The sequence below is a fragment of the Phascolarctos cinereus genome, unplaced genomic scaffold (genome assembly GCF_003287225.1).
Source record: "Phascolarctos cinereus isolate Bilbo 61053 unplaced genomic scaffold, phaCin_HiC Scaffold_1;HRSCAF=81, whole genome shotgun sequence".
In the NCBI taxonomy this organism is placed as follows: domain Eukaryota; kingdom Metazoa; phylum Chordata; class Mammalia; order Diprotodontia; family Phascolarctidae; genus Phascolarctos; species Phascolarctos cinereus.
In genome coordinates this window covers 280,871,552-280,893,291 of record NW_027555514.1, presented here as the reverse complement: position 1 = coordinate 280,893,291, position 21,740 = coordinate 280,871,552, and the positions used below count along the sequence as shown (strand labels likewise).

Here is a 21,740-nt window from a genome sequence, read left to right as displayed (position 1 = left end):
CTTATTAGTTGTGCAACCCTTGGTAAATTGCTAAACCTCTGTTAGCCTCAGTTTCCTCATCTGCAAAGTGGGGATAATAACAGTGCCTACATCCTGGGGCTGTTGGGAGGATCAAATGAGATATATCCAAGACTTAAACTGCTATTTAAATGTTAGTTATTATCATTAGCTGATCTGCCTTGCAGAGACATTGTATGCTATTAATAAGAGTTATTATATATGAATATATAAATAAGAGTCGTCATAATTTTTCTACTCTTCTTCTACTATCTTGATAGACAACTCAGCAGGACCAGACCAGACAGCTACGGGAGATGGGGTTAGGGAGTCAGACATTCCCCTGGGGATGGCATGGCTGAAGTAGGGAGCAGATTGAAAATGCCCCTCAGCAGAGCTTAGGTGGCTTGGCAGTTGTAGACAATTACAAGGCTTCTCGGCTTGGCGGAAAGAACATGAGACTTACAACCCAGTGGCCTGGGTTAGAATCCAATTCTGTTACTTACTAGCTGGATGACTTTGGAGAAGTAGCTTTACCACTGTGGACCTCACTTAGCTCATCTGTACAACAAAAGGCTTATGCTGAGTAATCTTCATGGTACTTGCCAGCCCCACGGTCTACCATTTATCCTATGATTCTCGGTGGGCATCCTACCTGATTCCATTCAACATGTATTCTTTGAGTTCCTACTATGCACAGGGTCCTACACCAGAATACATGACATAGACATGGATAAGTAACACATGGACCCTTCTCTTTTGGAGTTTACATTCAAATTTGGGAAAGAAGACATGGACACTCAAAGCTACAACTAGGGCAGGAGAACTGGGGCTCTGCTCCAGTGTTCTGAATTTAGAGGATATTGAACGTAGAGGGTGGTAATGTCAGCTATAATCCTTTCGCAAGATAGAAACAACAGAGATTAGAACCTAGTTAGCAAAAACAATTAGTTCAATTAGAAAGCTACCAGATGGCAGGCTAGGGTGAGTTCCCTGCCCTGCCCTGCTGTCCTTGCCCCCAGGGTTTTCTGTCTCCTTCCTCTCGCCCAAACTAAAGACATGCTTCATGTCATTTTCCCCACATGCAAAACTTTTTAGTTACAACTCTTGTGGACACTGATAATTATAATTCAAGGTACAAGGCATTAGAAGAGAAACGCAGAGTGCTATGGGGTTTAACAGAAAGAAGAGATATTTATAGTTGTAGGGAATTATGGAATGATTCATGGAGTAGTGATGGCATTTAACTTAGGCCTTGCATGATGGGGAGACTTCTATAGAGAAAGATGGTGAATATGAGGGAAAAATAATACAGGTATAGAAAAACAAAAGATCAAAAGGATGGAGGTGGTAAAGTTCAGGATGTACTCTGTGGTGCAGTAGGAAGAGTCCTTTCTTTTGAGTCAGAAGACTCTAGATTTGCATACTGGCTTTGCTATTAACTCCTGACATGGCTTTGGGCAAGCTGCTTCTCCCCTCTAGGTCTTGTTTTTTCATTTGTAAAATAAAGGAGTTGAACCAGGTGATCTCCAAGATTTTTTGTCCAGCTCCAGATCTTTGATTCCCATGCTATCAAGTATGAATAGAACAATTAGGCTGAAGTGGAGGGTGACTGTGAGGGTGCAGAGAGAAAAAAAAAGTTGGTATACTGGTAGAAGGGAGAGGGATATCTGTCTCAGCTATTCAATTCTCCAAAACCTTAGCTTAATTTATCCTCTGGGGTGGCATGACCCTTGGAAGAAGAAGAAGAAGAAGAAGAAGAAGAAGAAGAAGAAGAAGAAGAAGAAGAAGAAGAAGAAGAAGAAGAAGAAGAAGAAGAAGAAGGGAGGAGGAGGAGGATGAGGATGAGGAAAGCCTAGATTGGGGGAATTGAAAACTCCAAATGCATGAAAGATTTAACAACTGAGGCATCTTTATCTTTACTTTTGGGTTTGCAGAGAACAGCTTCCTCCCCATTTCCACTCCCTTCAAATTTTTAGCTCTAATAATTATAACGTATAAGAACATGGACTTTCAGACCTGAGAAGGGACTTAGAACATAGACTATCAGATTGAGATGGATCTTAGAACATGTCATGTCAGAGCTGGGAGTGACTTTGAACTCATTGATTGGATGAAGTTTTGAGTATCTCTCATACTGTCATTTGCTATACAGGGGCTCTTGACTCCATGAAGATGAGGACAAAAGTTCTGAACCACCAGGGGCAGGACTCTGGTCCATCACCAGCTGGTGATAATATCTTTCGGAAGACCTGGGACCATTAGCAGTCTTATTAATCTCATTAAGTGATGGAAACATACAGAGCCAACTGATCTGGTGCCAGTATCTGAAGAGGCAGGCTTCACCTTCTGCCACTTGACTCCTGACTCTTCACACTCTAGCCTCAACTTGACCAATGGGCTTTTCCATTTTTCTCTATGAATAGTGTCGTTGGTTTATAGTTGGGGGAATCCCTTATGTTAGGAGAGTCATAGTAAAGATAATAACTTGTTCTTCCCTGGTGCTTGCTTCACAACAACCTTATGAGATATAGGGCATGCAAGGATTATTATTTTCATCTTACAGATGAGGAACTCAAGGTTTAGAGAGATTAAGTGACTTCTCCATGGTCATACAGCTAGTAAGTGTTAGAGCTTGGATTCCAAGCCAAGTCTCCATGTTGTTTTGGATGTATCATTTTGTCCGAAAGCTCGGAGTCTCAGGGACAGTCCATCATCATTTCTTCCTTGTCACCATTCTCCATGATCCCCACCCTGAAAAGGTTTATAAGTCTAACTGGGGAGAGAGGACGTGACTAGGTCAGGATGGGGCTAGCAAGCCCAGAGAAGAGCAAACAGGAAAATATTGTGGACACTGGAGACCATGCCATATGAGGACTAACTAGAAAGAAATGGAGACATTTAGCCTTAAGAGGAAAAGATTCAGTGTATAGGATGACTGTGCCATGGAAAGGGGATTAGATTTGTTTTTTTGTCCCAGAGCCAGACCTAGGAACAGTGAGTGGGATGTGCAAAATGGCAGATTTAGGCTGGATATGAGGAAAAACTTCCTAACAATTAGAGCTGGTCCAAAAGTGAAATGGGTCACCTTAGGAGATAACAATTTCATCCTCATGGGGGGTCTTCAAAGAGGCAAGAGGTTATCATTGGTTCATGATACCATAGAGGGGATTCCTATTTTGATACAGATTGGCTTTGATGACTTCTGAGGTTTCTTTGAGCTCTGAGATTCTAAGTATAGAATCACTGTCACAGTGTATTGTCCCTTGGACCAGATAACTCCAGTTTCAGGTTACTCTGCTGGTTCATGCCCACTTGAAGCTATAGCTTACAAGTCACAGACAATGTGTTTACTTTTCTGGTTAGCCACAGGGCACAATTAATTCAGAAGCAAAGCATTTATTTAATGTAATGGCATGGAAATAAAAGCAGTAATAAAATATTTCACCCCTAAATCTGAGACATACTGTCCCATAAATACACACACCATTAGTTGACAGTGGCCAGAGCACACAGGTAGAAGGGTTCACACCTAAGGAGCACATGTGCCCAAGGTGTAAGGGGGTAGGTAAGAACATAAAGAAGGGACACATGTGGCCAAGGCAGCTAGGTGGTGCAATGAATAGAGCATCAGACCTGGAACCAGGCAGCTGTTGTTCAATTGTTTCAGTTATATTTAACTCTTCCTGACCCCATTTCTTGGCAAAGATACTGGAGTGGTTTGCCATTTATTTCTCCAGTTTATTTTACTTATGAGAAAACTGAGGCAAACAGGGTCACACTGTTACTAAGTGTCTGAGGCCGAATTTGAACTCATGAAGATGAGTCTTCCTGATGCCAAACCCAGTGCTATATCCATTTCACCACCTAAAGTTAGGAAGACCCGGGTTCAAATCCAGCCCCAGACATTTACTGACTGGCCCTGGGCAAGTCACTTAAGCTGTCTGACTCAATTTCTTCAACTGTAAAATGAGTATAATAATAGCACTTACTTCCCTAGGTTGTTGCGAAGACCTGATGAGACAATATCTGTAAAATGCTTAGCACAGTACCTGACATATATTAGGTGATTAATGAACACTTTTACCCTCTCTCCCAAGGCATATAACAGGAGGACAACTCACTCCTCTGGGGCATTGCGACTGCCAGTATCTTCTGGTAAGTCAGCTATCTTGAGACCAGGAAGAATAGGCTCTGTCCTGGCTCTTTTAGCTTAAATCCCAAAGCCTTAGGTCTTTTAGAAAAGACAGAAGATCTAATATAACTGGGCAGTGGGAAAACCCTCAGTGGTTTTTCCACCTCCAATGTGGGGTCGATTTTTTTAAGACTTAGCTGGTTGGACTGAGGGTTTCCTTTCTGGAAAGAGATGCTTCACCTCAGACACCCAGGTCTTTGGAACACAACTGCCTCAGCAAACCAGGACCCTTGGGCTTAAGTATATTGGAAAATTATTTTAACATTCTATTTCCTGATCACCAAGGATACCAGTTCTGTCATCTGTTGACTTAGAGTCAGAAAGTCCATATGTTTTCCTACTTCTGGTTGCTAAATTTCTTCCAGTCAGTGTCTATTCAGTGTCTACCTCGACAAAGCTATAATCAGAAGCGCATTTACCTAGGGCAGGGCCATCTTCAGTGTAGAGAATAGTTGAATGGAGCCATGGAGTGGAGGTGGAGGGGTTTTGGCAGCAGTAGGGTAGAGGGCAGTCCAGCAGTGGCTGAGATTGTCTGATAAAGAGGTTTCCAGAGAGATTCCCAACATCTTAGTGGTAAAGTATAAGAAAGTCCTCCAAGAGAGAGACACTGGTGATGAGACCCTGTGGTCTGGGATAAGCATTGGGAGCAGTCTTCAGCTTTGAGATCACAACAACCTCTGATCTCCATAAGGATGATACAATGGAGAAGTACTGAGGGTGTCCTAATCAGAGAAATTCTCGAGAAACATCATTCTGTTGAGATTAGCTGAACCTAGAAGAAGACCAATAGAACTTTAATTTCTATAGAGCTTTATGACTCACAAAACCTCTTGCTCACAAAGGCTCTATCCACGAGGGAAGCAGACTGGGGTAGTGGGTAGAGTGCTAGACTTTAAGTCAAGAAGACAGACACGGGTCCAAATTCTGCCTCCAGCATTTATGAGGTGGGTGACACTGGGCAAGTCACTTAAGTTTTCTTGGGTGCCATTTCTTGAGAGTTCTTTCCAGTTCCAGACTTATGAACTTGTAAGAGAGGAAGTCAAAGGGTTATTTCCCCCATTTTATAAGAATTTCAGTGGAGAAGAGGAATGAATTATGTCATCAGGGAAATGTGCATTTTAAAAGGAGATGAGCCTGTCAAGGTGGTACAGGAGGAAAAGTACTGAATTTGGAGTCAGAGAACCTGGGTTCAAATCTCATCTACTGCTACTACCTGTGTGACCTTGGGCAAGTCCTTTCCCCCTTCTCAGTTTCCTTGTCTGTCAAATAAGGAGGCTGACTCAATGGCCTCTGAGGTCTTTTTCAGTTCTAGACTTAGGATCCTTTAGCCAAGGGATATACAGGCTGGCTTGATTGGGATATGCTCCCCGTTTCTTTCCCTTCCCTGCTGGTGCTTCTATGGTTTGGCTCATTTCTTGCTGCCTGAGGAGATGCTGTGTGTGTGTGTGTGTGTGTGTGTGTGTGTTGATATAAAGGGGGAGAAGAGGACAGTGGATCTCTGAGGGATGACCCTGATTTCTGGGGTCCCCAAGTGATTAAGTTTCCAAACTTTCTTCTAATGCTCATTTCTCCAAAATGAAAAAGCCAAGTCTCAGCTCAGAGCAGCTCGGGAATCGATTTCTTCTGAAATGAACTTTCTGAGCTGCTATTCTAAAGAGAAATAAAAGGAAGAAGTGAGGGGGGAGCAAGGAGGAGCCTCAGACTGAGGGTGCAATATGAAAGCAGCAGGGGGCCAGCCAGGAGGGAGGGAGAGAAGGAAGGAGGGAAGAAGCAGAGTAGAGAAGGAATAAACAGCAGCAGTGGGGGCAGCAGCCAGGAGGGGAAGGAGGCAGGCAGGCAGGCAGGCTCCGACAAAAGGAGGGGCTGCCAGCTTGGGCCCTTTCTCTGGTTTGGGAAAACCTGAAGTAGGCTTAATGTCCTGTGTCTTGCCCTGCCCTTCCCACCCCCAAGATTCATATGCTCCCATTTCCCCCTTACCTTAGGATTTGACAGGCTGGGGCTCCTGGGTATGTGGCCATGGAACCCCAGCATGTCCTTTTAGCCCAAGGTGGGAGGACCAGTGAGCCAAGGTGGGAATACCAGTGAAGACAGATTTCAGGCCTGCTCCTAACATGCCTGGGAGGTAGGGGAAGGCTGTGTGATGCAATAAAAAGCATTCTGCACTTGGATGCAGAGTACCTGGGTTCCAATCCCAGCCTTGCCACTTACTGCTTGTGTGACTGTGGAAAGTCACTTCACCTCTCTGATCTCAGTTTCCCCACTTGCAAAATGAAGGAGTTGGGCCAGGTGACCTCTGGGGTCACTTTCAGTCCTAGTTCTATGATCCTATAATGTCTCTGGACCAGGAAAATGGGTATGATGAGAAATCAGAGCTTCTGTGGGGACACAGAGGAGGGGAGGGAGGCACTAGTTAAAAAAGTCAAGTGATAGAATGTCAGAGCTGGAGGGAAACCTTTAAACTAGACTGTGAGAGCTGAGAGTGGGGAACCTTCGAGCAAGGAATGTCAGAGCTGGGGAGAGGTCTTAGAACAGGGAATGTCAAAGCTGGAATAGACCTTCAAACCTAGACTGTCAGAGCTGGAAGAGAGGAACTTTAGAACATGGAAAGTCAGAATTAGGAGGGAGAGACCATTTAGTCCAGGAATTCTTATCTTTTCCTGGACCTCCTTGGGCAATCAGTCTGCTGAAGCCTGTGGACAGTCAGACGTGTTTTTAAATGTGTAAAATAGAACACGCAGGATTACAAAGAAAATGAATTTTGGTGAAATACTGTTATCAAAATATTAAATAGCAAAGAAGTTTATGGACCCCAGATTCAGAAGGCCAGCTTTAGTCCAATCCTTTGAATCCCAGAATAAGTGAGCACCAAGGGAAAGACTAAACCCCAAGCACTCGCCTCTTTCCCACATTGAACCTGGAAATTGAGAGGGATGGAGAACAGAGCATTATCCCCCTTTCTCTTTCTCCCAGTTTTTTTTCTCTCCTGCTATGGGCCCCTGTTTTCAGGATGAAGATTGTTGATGCAGAAGATGGTAACTCTACGTAAGGGTATTGTGGAGCATCGCAGGTATGTGTGTGTTTATCTCAGTGGGTATGTCTCAGAGAACGTGAGCATGTATCTGTGGATGAGGGAGAGGTAGTGTGGTACAGTGGGATGACTCCTGGATTAAGAGTCAGGGAGCTGGGTTTGAGTCTTTGCTGTGTGACCTTTGGCAAGTCACTCACCCTCTCTGTGCCTCAGTTTTCTCCTCTGTAAAATGAGGGGATTCGACTAGATGCCTTCTGAGGGCTTCCATCTTTAAATCCTCAGATCCAGTGGGTGTGTCTGAATATGTATAAGTGGTGAATCTATGTGAAAGTGTGTGTGTGTGTGTGTGTGTGTGTGTGTGAAGGAAGCAAAAGTTGCAGGGGCCAGTGCTGGAGGGCTGTGTCAGTGCCTAGCAGGGCACAGTGGGGCAGATTCAGTTGTGCCAGCTGCTGCCAAGCCCCCTCCCCTGCTGGCCCAGAAGGGCTGCCCACTCTGCTCTGCTGTGCACTGCTCTGCAGGGATGGAGACAAATGCGAGGGAGCCTGGAGAAGAACAACAGATTGATTAGGGGACTGGGGGCTGGAGTGATTGATGGGCCAAGATTAGAAGAGCCCAATCTGCCAAGCCCAGCTCCTGGCTCACTCCCAGGCAGCACTGAAGGCCTTTGATCATCTCCGGCTTCCTGGCAGACCTACTGCCAGCAGCTGGATGGGGGCTGGGAGGAAGGGAACGAGGGAGGGGGGAGATAGGTTGTGTGTGCGTGTGGGAGGTTCAGAGACAGGTGGCCAACCGTAGCAGGAGAAAGTCAGGGAGGTGAAGCAGGAGTGAGGGAGAGAGGGAGAGAGATGGGGGGATGGGAAGTAGAGAAAGGGTTAGGAGGCAGGGAATAAAGGGACATGGGACAGATGGCAGGCAGGTGAGAAGCCAGGGGGCTTAGTGGTGCAGTCATGAAGAGGGCGGAGTGCTGGGCTTGGAGACAGAAAGACTTGAATTCAAATCCTCGTGTAGATACTGGACAAGATACTTAATGTCTCAGCCTCAGTTTCATTGCCTGTAAAATGAGAGGGATGAATCCAGTGACCTCTAAGGTCCCTTCCAGCTCTATGACCCTAAGGAGATTTGGTGGGCGTGGAGGGAAAGGAGGGAAGAGCAGGATGGGAAGGTGGGGGTGGGGTGAGTCTACAGACAGAAGGTGGGAGGCAGTAGAAAACTTGAGACTAGGAGAACGTGGAGAGGGGGTGATAGTTGGGGCGGGCATTGTACTAAGAGCTGAGAACGGTGGTGAGGGCGCTCCAAGCCCAGGAGCAATGTTGAGGCTGGGGATCTGCGGGGTGCAAGCCTGGCCTCAATCTCACTCTCAGGGGCCTGGGATCAGAGGGGCTGAAGCTAGAACCTTTCTATGTCTGTACTGCACCCCTTCCTCTCCTCTTTCTCCCTTCTTTGTCCTCTCTCCGTATCTTCACCCCCCCCTTCTTTCCCTCCCACTTTCCCCTTTTCTCTTCCCTCTGTCTCTCTCTCCATATTTGATGGTCTTTCTCATCCTCTGCTTCCTTCTTTATCCTTCTAGTCATAATCATAGCTGGCATTTATACTGTTTTAAGGATTACGTAATTAAGGATTATAAACATAACCATACTTAATCTCTCTTTCTCCCCTTCCCCTTTTCCTTATTCTTTTTTCCTTCTCCTCCTCCCTGCTCTCTCATCCTTTCTCTCTTATTCTCCTCTTCTTTTTCACTTTGTCTTCTTCCTCCTTCTCCCCTTCTATTCTTTCCTCCTCCTATTCTGCTTTCTCCTCCTCCCCACTCTCCCTCCTCCTTTTCGCCTTTCCTCTCATTACCTCTCTCTTCTACCCCTTTCCTGTGCCCTGTTGAGCAGATTTCTGATTAAAGGTTCCCTTTCTTTTCTCTGGGCAGGCAACAAACACTGTCTCATATAATCACCAGTGAAAAATCTCTGAAGCTCTGTCTCTGGCCCTGGGAGAAAAATTCAAAAGAATTTCTTCCTGCCACTGCCCAGAAACTGGAGATCTCTTCCATACCCTGAAGGAGGATTCAGGGCTGGGGACTGATGCTGCTACTCTTCCTGGGACATCTTAGGCTCATCCTCCTCCAGATCACCCCCCTCTTCTTTCCTGAGGACCTATCTTTGTTCCAGCTGGAGTGATGGCCGTCAGAAATGAGGAGACCTAGTCCTTCTCCTCTGGGATCTTCCACCCTAGTTCTCAGACTCATCGCTTGACCTCTGAGATCATCAAGCCAGGACTTCACTTTGTTTGTGTCATGGAAGCTTTGGGAAGTCTGTAGATCCCTTTTTAGGATGTTTTTAAATGCATAAAATAAAATAAAAAGGAAACCAAAGATGAGTGGAAAAATTTCTTATCCATGTTCATGATCCCTTAAAATGTATCCAAGGATCCCTTGGAATTTAAGAACCTTTGCTCCAATCACATTTAGTTGGGAAAACCCATTTTGTCAATTTCTGGACACCATGTCTTAGGAATGACTTTGACAAACTGAGAGGGGTAAGAGTTAGTGCAGTAATAAGAGAGAAAGGGAAGCACTTCTATGCAATGAGCAGTTAAAGCAACTGCTGATGCTTACTATGGAGAAGAGAAGATGGTAATGGTAAGGATGGTGGGGATGGAGAGGAAGGATTCATTAACCTCTTCAAGTATTTGAATGCCTGTCACTCAGAAAAGGGTGTTGCCTTTTCCTTCTGTACCACGTATGCTTTCCAGTTCCAAAACATTCATCCATTCATCTGTAGATCCATCTAGCCTCCAACTAATCCATTCATCCATTTATCTGTCCATTCCATTTATCTATTAATCAAACATTTATTGTCTACTATGTGCCTTTAAGCACTGTACCAAGCACTGAGGATCCAAAAAGAGGCCAAAGACCACCTCTGCCCATCCATCCATCCATCCATCCATCCATCCATCCATCCATCCTTCCTTCCATCCATCCATCCATCCATCCATCCATCCATCCATCCATCCATCCATCCTTCCATCCTTCCATCCTTCCATCCTTCCATCCTTCCATCCTTCCATCTTTCCATCCATCCATCCCTTCATCCACCCATCTAGTGCTGGGGGGTTTGGGGAGAGGTTAATTGTCCTTCCAAGAAAACTTCTGCTCAGTCTCAGAATCTTAGAGTGAGAAAGGGACCTTGGGTTGGGCTAGTCCAAATCATACAAGAATAGGAATTTTTACTTTGATATCCCTGACAATTGGTTATCTGCTCTTTCTTGGAAGATCTCCAGTTCAGGAGAAGCCACTAACTCCCCAAGCAGCCCATCCCATGTTTGCCTGGCTTTAATTGTTGGGAAATTTCTCTTTACGTCAAGCCTTAATCTGCCCCTCTGCAATTGGAAGAGAATGCTGGAAAGGTGAAGCAGAGCAGAACATCAGAGCCTTGAATGCCAGCCTGAGAGGTTTAGACCAAAAGCCTGTGGCCCAGACTTTCCTAGCTCTTTGGAAGAAACCAAGGCCCTCAGGGACATATACCTCAGGGACTAATTAAAGGATTAAGGGATAGTGCTGGGTATTTGCAGCTCAAGCCCCAGGGTCTATTAGGGAGTCTGAGGGCTCTCTCTGGATTAATTTAGAAACCACTCTGCCTCAGGGATAGTCTAGGGAGGGAGAAGGTCACTATTGTTTGGTAAGGATTGTGGATGATTGGAAAGAAAAAGAAAGGAGAGCCCCTAAGAAGTGGTGGTTCTGGGCAGGGGGAAGGGAGGCAAGGAAGGAAATAAACATTTATTAAGCACCAACTATGTGCTAAGCACTTTTTAAAAATCAGATGTTTAATTCTCACAATAAGCCTGACAGTAGGTGCTATCATTATTTCCATTTTTACGGTTGAGGAAACTGAAGCGAATAGAGGTAAAGTATCTTGTCCAGGGTCTCATGCCTAGTAAGTGTAGTTATTCAGTCATGTCCGACTCTTTGTGACCCCATTTGGGGTTTTCTTGGCAAAGATACTGGAGTGTTTTGCCATTTATATATACATACACTCTATCTATCTATCTATCTATCTATCTATCTATCTATCTATCTAACTATCTCTCTATCTATCTACATACACATATGTGTGTGTATGTATGTATGTATATATGCACAAATACCATATACACACATATGTATATATGTATGTATGTATATATACACACGTGCATATACACCCTATATGTATATACTTTGCCAGACGGGATAACACAAGGGAGGATGAAAACCCATAGTGGCCTTGAAACCAAGAAGACCGTCCTACTTCTGACCGATACCAGCTGTATGACCCTGGCCATTACTTAATGCTCTAGAGACAGCTATCAAAGAGAAGGCGCTGATGCTCCTCGTCTGGGAGCTCTCTATCTCAGTAAAGTCACTGCTCTAGTCTCTATCCCTAAATGTGCTTTAATCTACAGTTTGAGTATTTTCCTTTCGGGCGAGTCATGAGAATTTGGGAAAAAGCTGGGAATCCTAATGGAACGGAAGCCAATATGGGCCAATTTGTGATACATTTATGAACTATTGGATGATAACAATTTTGCATTTTAAACACTAGCTTGAGCCTAGCTAGAAACTTAGATCAAGGCCTTAGGAGACAAGGGTCCAGAAGGGCCCTTCTCCACCTTTTTCTTTTTACCTTTCCCCGGTACCTATGTAGCGGGTAGGTGCATCAGTAAAAGGGAAAGCTGCCTGTACTTGACTGTACCTCCCCTCCCCAGAGCTAACTTAACTCCTAGATAAAATGATGGCTCATCCACTATTCAATGGAATGATTGCTTGATGTGATTTTAGAGAACCTGGGTTCAAATCCTGGCTCCGCCACTTACAACTGGTGCAACATTGGGGAACTCACCTGCTCACTGTGGACCTCAGTTTCCTCAACTGTAAGTCTGCCGGGAGGTTCGAGTAGACCTCTGAGATCCCTCCTAGCTGTAAATCTATTATTCCAATATTCATCACGTCTCAGACTGAGACCACACATACAGCCTCTTTAAACCCTTGGATTATTCCTACCTTTCTACAGCTATCTTGTTGTCGTTGTTCAGTCATTTCAGTTGTGTCTGACTCTTTATGACCCCACTTGGGGTTTTCTTGGCAAAGACACTGGAGTGGTTTGCCATTTCCTTCTCCAGCTCATTTTACAGAGCAGGAAACTGAGGTAAACAGGGTTAAATGAATTGTCTAGGGTCACACAGCTAGTAAGTGTCTGAGGCCATATTTGAACTCAGGAAGATGAGTCTCCCTGACTTCAGCCAAGTGCTTTATCCATTGCAGCCCCACCTAGCTGCCCAGTACTATTATACATTACTCCTTTTCACATACCTTGCAATCCAGTGGCTGTGGGCTCCTTGCTAGTTCCTTGAGCACGACATTCCATTTCCCGACTGTAGGTTTCTGGCTTCTTTAGATCTTTAGATCTCAGCTAAAGTCCTGCTTTCAGCAAGAAGCCTTTCCCATTCTTCTTTCATCTTATTGCCTTCCCCCTGAGATTGTCTCCAATTTATCTGGTCTGTATCTTGTTTGTGCATAATTGTTTGCATGGTTTTCCATGTTACTCTGTGAGCAACTTGAGAGTAGAGATTGGTTTTTTTTTTCCCCTTTCTTTGGATCCCCAGTGCTTTACACAGCTCCTGGTATATAGTAGGTACTTAATAAATGCTTGTTGATTCTACTGGTTCATGACTGCCATCACCATTTGAGAATACATAAGCCCCTATTGTTAGGGAGGCTATCCCCCACAGAGTCCAAACTGAAGGATTCCTTATCAGTGGGAGAGGTCCTTCAAATGTACCTGCTCCAAGATGACATTTCAGTCATCACATGAAATCCCATATCTCTACAAAGCCCAATCAGTGAAATCCACAGCAGGGCAAAGGACTTTGGTTATGCAATCCACCCTGGAAAAAACAAATGTTTGAAAAGTGACCATTGCCTAGATGGTGGCATGCTGAAGGATGGGAAGTCCACCAAGGCAGTCTGACTGGGTGCTTCAGTTTCTTCATCTGCAGATATGGGCCCAGGATTGAATAGCAGGATGAGAATGGACTGAATTGAACGTAGGGAGTTGTGCAGTGCTTTCAATATCACAAATTACCTACTTAGGCAGGACTTCATCTCTGGACCTCCATATATTCTTCTAGAGATGCATTATAGCTCCAAATTATGGATTTACATTGTAGCAGAATTCATTGTATCATGGATTGCATATGAATTGTGCTGTGTCTAGTAGTCAGAGGCATAACTAGGATGGGTGACAGAAGTGTTGCCTCAGGGGACTCACATTTAGAGGGTGCTGACAGCTCTTATATTTCCTTGGCAGCTTAGAAAGAACTTAGCTTAGCACCTTAGCAAGAATAATTAGTTAAAACAAGAATCTGCCAGGTCCCATACTTTCTCCCTCTACTCCATTGTTATTTCCATCCTGTTTGGTGGCTGCATCTTAGGTGGGCTCTTCTCTTTGGCCCAGAATCTCCATCCTTTCTTTTCCATCCCACTACTGTAACCTTGGTTTGGGGTTGGTTATCCATAGGTGTCTGTCTCCTTCCTTGGGATGGTGTTCTGGGGTATCTTCCTCATATGACTATGTGCCTCTTTGCCAACAAAATTTATCTTTAAAAGATGACTTGAGAAAGAACTGGGAATGCACAATAGGCAGTATTTCTCATGCTCTTTGCTCATCATTGTGTAATTCCTTCTGATCTTATATATTTCTATCAACTGTCTATATATTGGGTATCTGAATTAACATAAATATTTGATGAATTTTTCCCCAGTCAACTGTTTCCTTTTTAATCTATTTGCATTTATTTTGTTCTTGCAAAAGCTTTTCAACTGCATGTAATTGGAATGATCTATTTTACCTTTTATAATTTTTAATTGTCTGTTTTTTTTTTTTTTGGTTAAGCATTCACCCCCTATCCATAGCTATGAAAAATATATGGTCTGTTTCTCTGTCCTCTGGACAGCTCCAATAGCATACTGGCCAATGGGGATAACATGTACCTCATCCTGCTCTGAGGTCCAGAGAAAAATGACTTGTCCAAGGTCACATGGATAATTAGTGGGATTCAAATCAAGGTCATGGTTTTCCACTTCTAGCACTTTTCCTCATGGTGTCATGAGTCATGGGACTATAGATTGAGAGTTGAAAGTGACCTTGGAGGTCATCCAGTCCAAGCCTTTCATTTTTAAAGACAAGAAACCTTAAGCCTAGGGCAGTTAAAAGAGCAGTCCAATGTTAGGCAGGTAGTGGTTTTGGTATCTTTCATGAAATTTTATGAGCTTCCATTACTTATAGTTGGAGATTGTATATTTGGGACAATATTGACTATTAAAAACATTTTTCTTAAATTTTTATGGGTCAATGTTATGTCTGGGAATTATAGACAATGTTTTTATCCGTGATAAGTCTCTGGTTTCAGAATACCGTATTGGTAAATTTGTCAAGGATATTGTTGTAATGTCAGTTCGTGAAGAATGTGGAAATCCTGGAGTATCATCCTGTCCATTTGTTTGAGTCTTTCTGGGTATTAGGTGTCAATTTTTTTCCAATATTATTATTTTTGTTGCTGGTGGCAGTATTGGCATTAGACCACGATGACTCTCGGACACATCCCTATAAATTACTGTTTGTAAAAAATAACAATGATAACAGCTGCCATTCCTACAGCCCTTTGAGGTTTGCAAAGCTGTATCATTTCATTTATTCCTCACATACACCTGATGAGGAAGGTACTATTTTTTCTTTTTGGAGTGAACTTATGTAGGAACTCCATCTACCAATGCAGGTGGGCACCCCACCTTTGACTTTGAGTCTAAGAACAGTGGTCTCCAAACTTTTTTGATTGAGCATCCTTATTAGCAAACATCTTTTTGAATTTGCATTCCCACCCTATGTACATTTATTTATACATTATATACATGTACGATGGTACTAATAATTACGCACCTTATAAAAATTGCACAAAATACAAGTTTTTAAAAAGACAAGATAAAGATAAAATAGTATGTGATCCTGGAGGCAACAGGTAGCCACTGAAGTTTATTGAGTAGAGGAGTGATGTGGTCAGACCTCTGCTTTAGGAAAATCGTTGGCAGCTGACTGAAGTATGGATTGGGAAGGAGAGTAACCGGAGGTTGTGAGACAAATTAGAAGGCTATTGCAGTAATCTAGGAAGAGATGACGAGGATCTGAATTAAGGTGAAGAGCAGAGAGAAAGGGACAGATGTGAGGGCTGTAAAGGTAGCCAACAAAATGTAGCAATGGACTGGAATCGTGAATGGGAGCGGGGGTGAGGGAAAGCAAGCAATTGAAGATAAAACTGGAGCCTTAATGACTGGAAGGAAGGATGGTAGTACTCTCAACATAAAAAAGGAAGTTTGGAAGACACAATAGGAAGAATTGAGTGGGGGTGTGGTGATGGAGGAAATGTAATGTCTGCTGATCCTGTATGACTCTTTCTGTCCCACCCAAAATAAAAGGGTGCCGGGAGGCAGGGATCTTACTCACAAAGCCCTAGCCTAGAATTTAGGGCTCACTCTCTGGGGGGGAGGAGGTGTCTGCCACAGCCATGAGGTGATCGAAGGGCAGGTGGTGATGACAGATTTCCCCCAATGACACCTGCTCAATAGCTCTGGGGATTAGTGTGGGTTACAGAAATTTGTAGTGAAGGGATAGAGTGGGGCAGCAGCAGAGAATGAGGGTGTAGTTATGTGGAGATAAATTCTTGGCTATTTATCCTGAAGAGAGTGGGATGCCATTTATCTTCTTGACCTCTGATTGGTTGATCAGACACACCTTGGAATCAGGCCACAGTGTTCCCCTGGACCACTTTGCAGGACTGACAGAGGCTCAGTGACTTGTCCAAAACCACACAGCCAGCATGCATCGGAAGTGCCCGACTCTGAGGTTAGCTCTCTAGTCACTGTGTCTGCTGGCTCTCAGGTACAATGGTTATTCTTCCCATTTGACAAATGAGGAAACAGACTAAGAGAGATGAAGTGATTTGCTCCGGGTCGCCCAGATGGAGACAGGATCTGAACCTGGGTCTTCCTGGATCCAAGTCCAGGGCGTCATCCCCTACTACAGGCTCTGAGGGAGTCCTACAGTCTACCATTGCATTTGACCCAAATTTAGCTGCCTGCCGAATGCATCCCAATTGACTCGGGTGTAGTCAGTGTAGCTGGGGCTCTTTTGTAGAACACATCGCTCAGACGGGCAACCTGAGAGGATGCTTAACTAGGGGAGCTGGCTCACTGGAGGCTTCAGGGACAAGGTCCGGGCTGCCCAAGACCCATCAGTCATAAGTGTGCTTCTGGCATCAGCCTGTAAAAGGCACATTCACATACGGGATCGCTCTCCCAGCTCCGTGACGACTCTATAGACGGTGATAACCAGCATTCGTCTGCCTGGGAAGATCGATGGGTGACTGTTGAAACGCATTTTTAGACAGAACTCATACAATCATGGATTCAGACCTGGTAATGAACTTATCTAGCCCAACCAGCTCATATGACAGATGAGAGAACTGAGATCCAGAGAGAAATGACTTGTCTAAGGTCGTGCAGATAATTAGTGGGATTCAAATCAAGGTCATGGTTTTCCACCTCTAGCCCTTTTCCCCATGGTGTCATGAGTCATGGGATGATAGATTGAGAGCTGAAAGTGACCTCAGAGGTCATGCAGTCTAAGCCCTTTGTTTTTAAAGACAAGGAACCTTAAGCCTAGGGCAGAAGAACTAAATCTGAACCCAGGTTTCCTGAATCCAAATTCAAGGTTCATGAGACCATAGGCTTATAGATTTAGAGCTGAAAGAGACCTTAGAAGTTATTGAGTCCCCCTTCCCTATGTTACAGAGGAGGAAACTGAGTCTCCTGGAGGGGCAGTGACTTGCCCCAGATTACATTGGTGTTAGAATTGGGACCAGAAGTCAAGTGCAGGTCTCCCAACTCCACAGCATCTGCCATGTGCTCATCCCTTCTCAGAGACTCCTTCCCTCATCTGTAAAATGATTCAGTCAGACTAAACTTCTAAGGTTCCTTTCCTCTTTGGGGATCAATGGTTTGCTCCCCTTTAGGGACCGTGTCTTACCTGAGGGGCAATGGATTCTCCAGTCCCCGTGAGGCCTTTGGAAAGTTACTTATCTTTTCTGGGCAATTGTTTCCAGGTCTGTAAATGAGAAGGTTAGACTAGGCTCCATCTGATCCCAAGGTGCCTCCCAGCTCTGCCCAAGGTCTCCAGCAGGGGCCATGACTCACCCCTTCATCTCCTCTCTCTCTGATGTAGTACAGCGTCTCTCAGGTAGCATTTACCCTTGGCCTGGGGTGCCAGGGGGCTCTGGCCCTGGAGAGACAAACTAGCCCAATCTGAGCCTTGACCAGAGCCCCATGGGATTGCCTGCCAAGCCCCTTCAAACCTCCCAGCGTCATGCTTGGAGATAGGCTTTCTCCAACTCTTCCTCCTCATGGTCCCCCTCCTCCCAGAGCTCCTGCAGCTACCCAGCTCCCTGTGATTGTCTTTCTCCCACTTCCCAGGGGTTTAATAGATGCTTCTCACCACGGATGCCTGGATTCTTTTAGACTCTTTGTCTGCTAGTGAGGGATTCCTACTGTGTTCTGTAGTAGCCTGGATATGGGGTGGGTAAGCGAGGCTCTGCGTTGTGTGGATTAATTTGGGAGTCAGTCTGATGTATAATGTCAAGAGTGGGCAGCTGCCCCAGGCCTCTGGGTTCCAGGGCACCGATGCTGTGTTTGAAGAATATATGTGGATAGCAAAGCCCTGGATTTCTCTCCTACTCTTCTCCCTCAAGCCCCCTCAACAGAATCACAGAATGTCACAGTTGGGAGGTACCTTAGAACAAGGAATATCAGGGCTGGGAGGGGCCTTAGAACAGGGAATGTCAGGGCTGGGAGGTACCTTAGAATAGGGAATGTCAGAGCTGGGAGGAGTCTGAGAACAGAGAATATCGGGTGAAGTAGAATTCAGTGTGGGTTTGAAGAAGTGACTTGAATAGCTTCAGTCATTTATATTGAATTGAAGTTAGTTAAATGCAATTGAAAGGACAGCTAGGTGGTGCAGTAAAGCACCTAGCCTGGAGTTAGAAAGACTCATCTTCCTGAGCTGAAATCTAGTCTCAGACACTTACTACCTGGGTGACCCTGGGCAAGTCACTTAACCCTGCTTACCTCAGTTTCCTCATCTATAAAATGAGCTGGAGAAGGAAATGGCAAATCACTCCAGTATCTTTGCCAAGAAAACCGCAGACTGAAATGACTGAAAAACAAATTCAATTGAACAGAGGGGAATGACTTAAGCTCCTACTATGTGCTAAGTCATGACTTAGGGCTAAAATGATTTTTTTTTTTAAAGAGAGAGAGAGACAGCCCATGCCCTCATGGAGCTTACAGTCTCCTGGGAGGCGTGGTGTGATGTGTGTACTTGCTGACATTCTGTGATTGTACGATTCTGTGCTTCAGGCGATGCCCTGCAGCTGGTCCCTGGGAGGGAGGGAGGAAGGAAAATGCCCTGTGGCACTTTTTGCATCGTTTCCTGCTCCTGGTGTTGGGTTGTTACCCAGCTGGGAACTTCAGAAGAGTCCATCACCTCTCTGCAACCAGCCAGGCACTCTGTGCCATCCTCCTAGACTCAGAGAATGACAGAATATCAGACTTGGAAAGATCCTTGTACCTTGGCTGGTCCTGTCTTGAATACCCCATTAGCCTGTGTTTTACTATGACTTTGGAGTCGGAAGACCTGGATTCAAATCCTTCCACTGCCACTTACTACTTGTATGACCCCAGGCAAGTCACTTTGCCTCCAAAAGCCTCAGTTTCCTCATCTGTCAAATGAAGATAGACTAGATGGCTTCTGGAGTCTCTTCTAGCTCTGGAGCTAAGATCTTATAACCCTTCAATCTTCAGGGAATGGGAGGTTGGCAACAACAACAAATTTAGATATTTTGTAAACTTTAATGTGTAGAAAGACGATATGCTCCCTGAGGGCAGGGACCTAGCCTAGTAGCCAGCACATAGCACTTAAATACTTGTTGATTGCTTTCCAAACCCAGTGCTAGGTAGCCGGAGAAACGTGATTTATCCACGACATAGTCTGTGCTATTTATTTATTAAGCCTTACACATGCAAGGCACTGTGCTAGGTGCATGGGATAGAGAGACTAAAGGAAAAACAGCCCCTGCCCTCAGGGAACTTACATTCTGCTCAGGGAGCATGACACAAAGATGAATACAACCTAGTTCAGACTCTTTTGGGATAAATGCAACAGAAAAGAGGCAAATAAAGTGTGCCATGAGGTTTGAGTGACAAGCTGTTTACTGACAGGAGCAATCAGGGAAGGCTTTCTGGAGGGGGTAGCATTGGATTTGGGTTTTAAGGATGGCCTGATGTTCAATAGGTAATAGGGCATAGGAAACATGAACGAATAAAGATACAGAGGTGGAAGAACATTTGTCTCATCCAGGGGACACAAGAATGTTTAATTTGGCTGGAATGCAATAATATAAAATAAGATGGGAAAAGAAGAGTTGGCATAGGCTGTGGATGCCAAGCAGAGGAGTCTGAATTGCACTCCATAGACCAATAGGGAGCCCCTGGAGATTACTGTGCTTGGCATAGTAAATGATTGATTGATTGAACAGAGGAATAACACAAACTGATTTATGCATAAAGGAGATGATTCTAGGAGCAGCCTGAAAGATGGAGCGGAGGGGAGGGATCGGGGATGTGGGAAGAGCTAGCAGGTGGCTGTCGTAGAAGGCTCAGGAGGGGCCTGCCACTGTCTGCTCCAGGGCTGGCAGGAGCAGAAGAGGAGGCTGGGTGAGTGCGGAATGGACAAGTCTCGGCACCTGGTTAGCACGGGTGGTTGGGGGATGATGGAGGGGGGTGTCACTGCCTCCAATCAGCACCAATGATCAGAGAGCTCTTTCTGCTATTAAGCTGAATCCTGCCTCTCCGTCCCTTCCCCCCTCTGCCCTAGTTCTGCCCTAGTGAGTGGCACAGAAGGTCTAATCCCTATTCCCCCGAGGCTCTCTCAGCTGCTGGCTTCCAGCCCTCTCGGGGATCCAGGGGGAAGTCAGACACGTGCCCACACCATGGGGCTGGTGCTTGGAGATGCCTCCAGGGCTGTTCCTAGGGGGATCGTGGGCATCTGGGCAGGGAGAGGGGCCTGTAGGCAGATATGCCCCAGGATCTCTTGCTCCACTGCAGGGAAGACAGTGATGGCCCCAGGCAGGAAGAGGTCTGATATTGGAGCTTTGACCTCTAGGTGATCCGTAGCAACTGAGGCTGCACACCTGGCCTCACCATGGGTGCCACAGTGGATGTGGCAGTGGCCGGTTTGGGTCACCAGCTCAGGTCAGTGACGAGGAAGGGAAGATGGATTTTGATTCCATAGAAGGCAGTGTGGTCCAATGGAAAGAACATTGTCTAGTCTATCTATCCAGTCAGTTACCCATCTGGTCAGTTCCATCTCCACAGCAACTATCTCCTCCTCTCTACTGACATCATTTAGTACAAGCACTGCTTAGCTTCTGCCTGGACTCTGCTCTTTTCACTGGACCATACTGTCTTAGAATATCTAAGTCCAACCTTTTCATTCCAGAAACTGAATCTAGAGACCTGGTTTCAAATCTTACCTCTGGCGCTACCTGTGTGGCCTTGGGCAAGAAATTGAACCTCTTTGGGACTCATTTTCCTCATCTGTAATATGGGGAAATTGGACCACATGATTTCTGAGGTCCCTTCCAACTCAAGAGCACTGATCTTAATGTTACCTGCCCTAGAGTTGGGGACCTCAGCAGAGCAGACTGTTTTGTGAGGTCAGACACTCATTAACTCCCTCAAAGAAGAGCCCTACTCATCTCAGTCAATGAATGTGTATCTTCTCTCCTTCCTTCTTCTTCCCCCAACCCCAAGATAATAATTGTCTATATTTTCTATAGGACTTGAAGACTTGTAAAACAGTTTTCTTTTTTTTTAAAAGTAGTGTAAATATTATTGTCCCCGTTTTACTGATGAGGAAACTGAGGCTCAGAGTAGTTAATTCAATTCAGTTTGAGAAACATCACCGAATCACAGAATTCAGGATTTAGAAGGGACCTTAGTGGCCAGTCTGTCTAACCCATATACAAAAGGAATCCTCACTGTAACTGTAAGTGGTCATTCAGTTTCTGCTTGAAGATTTATGAGGAGAGAGAACTCAGCACCTTCCAAAACAGCCCATTCCATTAAGCTTTTATTAAGGGCAAGGCCTTTTGCTAGATGCTGGGGAGATAAAAGTGGAAACCAGCTCAGTCCTGACCTCAAAGACCTTGCCATCTACTGTGGGTGGGGGGAGGGCAGTGTCAGGACATCCAGGAAAATCAGGTAAGCTTTTCATTCTTCTTCCTGAAATGATATTGTACTCACTTACCTGCTTTGATTTTATTCCCCCCTTTCCTCATCGTAGGGGCAAGGACTATTTTTTTTTAATGTGTATTTTTCTCACTGCC

The 21,740-nt window shown here is 45.0% G+C and overlaps 1 long non-coding RNA gene across 1 annotated transcript; it reads left to right on the top strand.

Moving 5' to 3' along the window:
- Positions 1 to 4,442: 4,442 nt before the first annotated feature.
- Positions 4,443 to 9,569, top strand: LOC144454086 (uncharacterized). The gene is made up of 3 exons (XR_002323681.2): positions 4,443 to 5,136; positions 7,163 to 7,259; positions 9,136 to 9,569. It is a non-coding gene; the product is annotated as an uncharacterized LOC144454086 (long non-coding RNA).
- Positions 9,570 to 21,740: the final 12,171 nt, after the last annotated feature.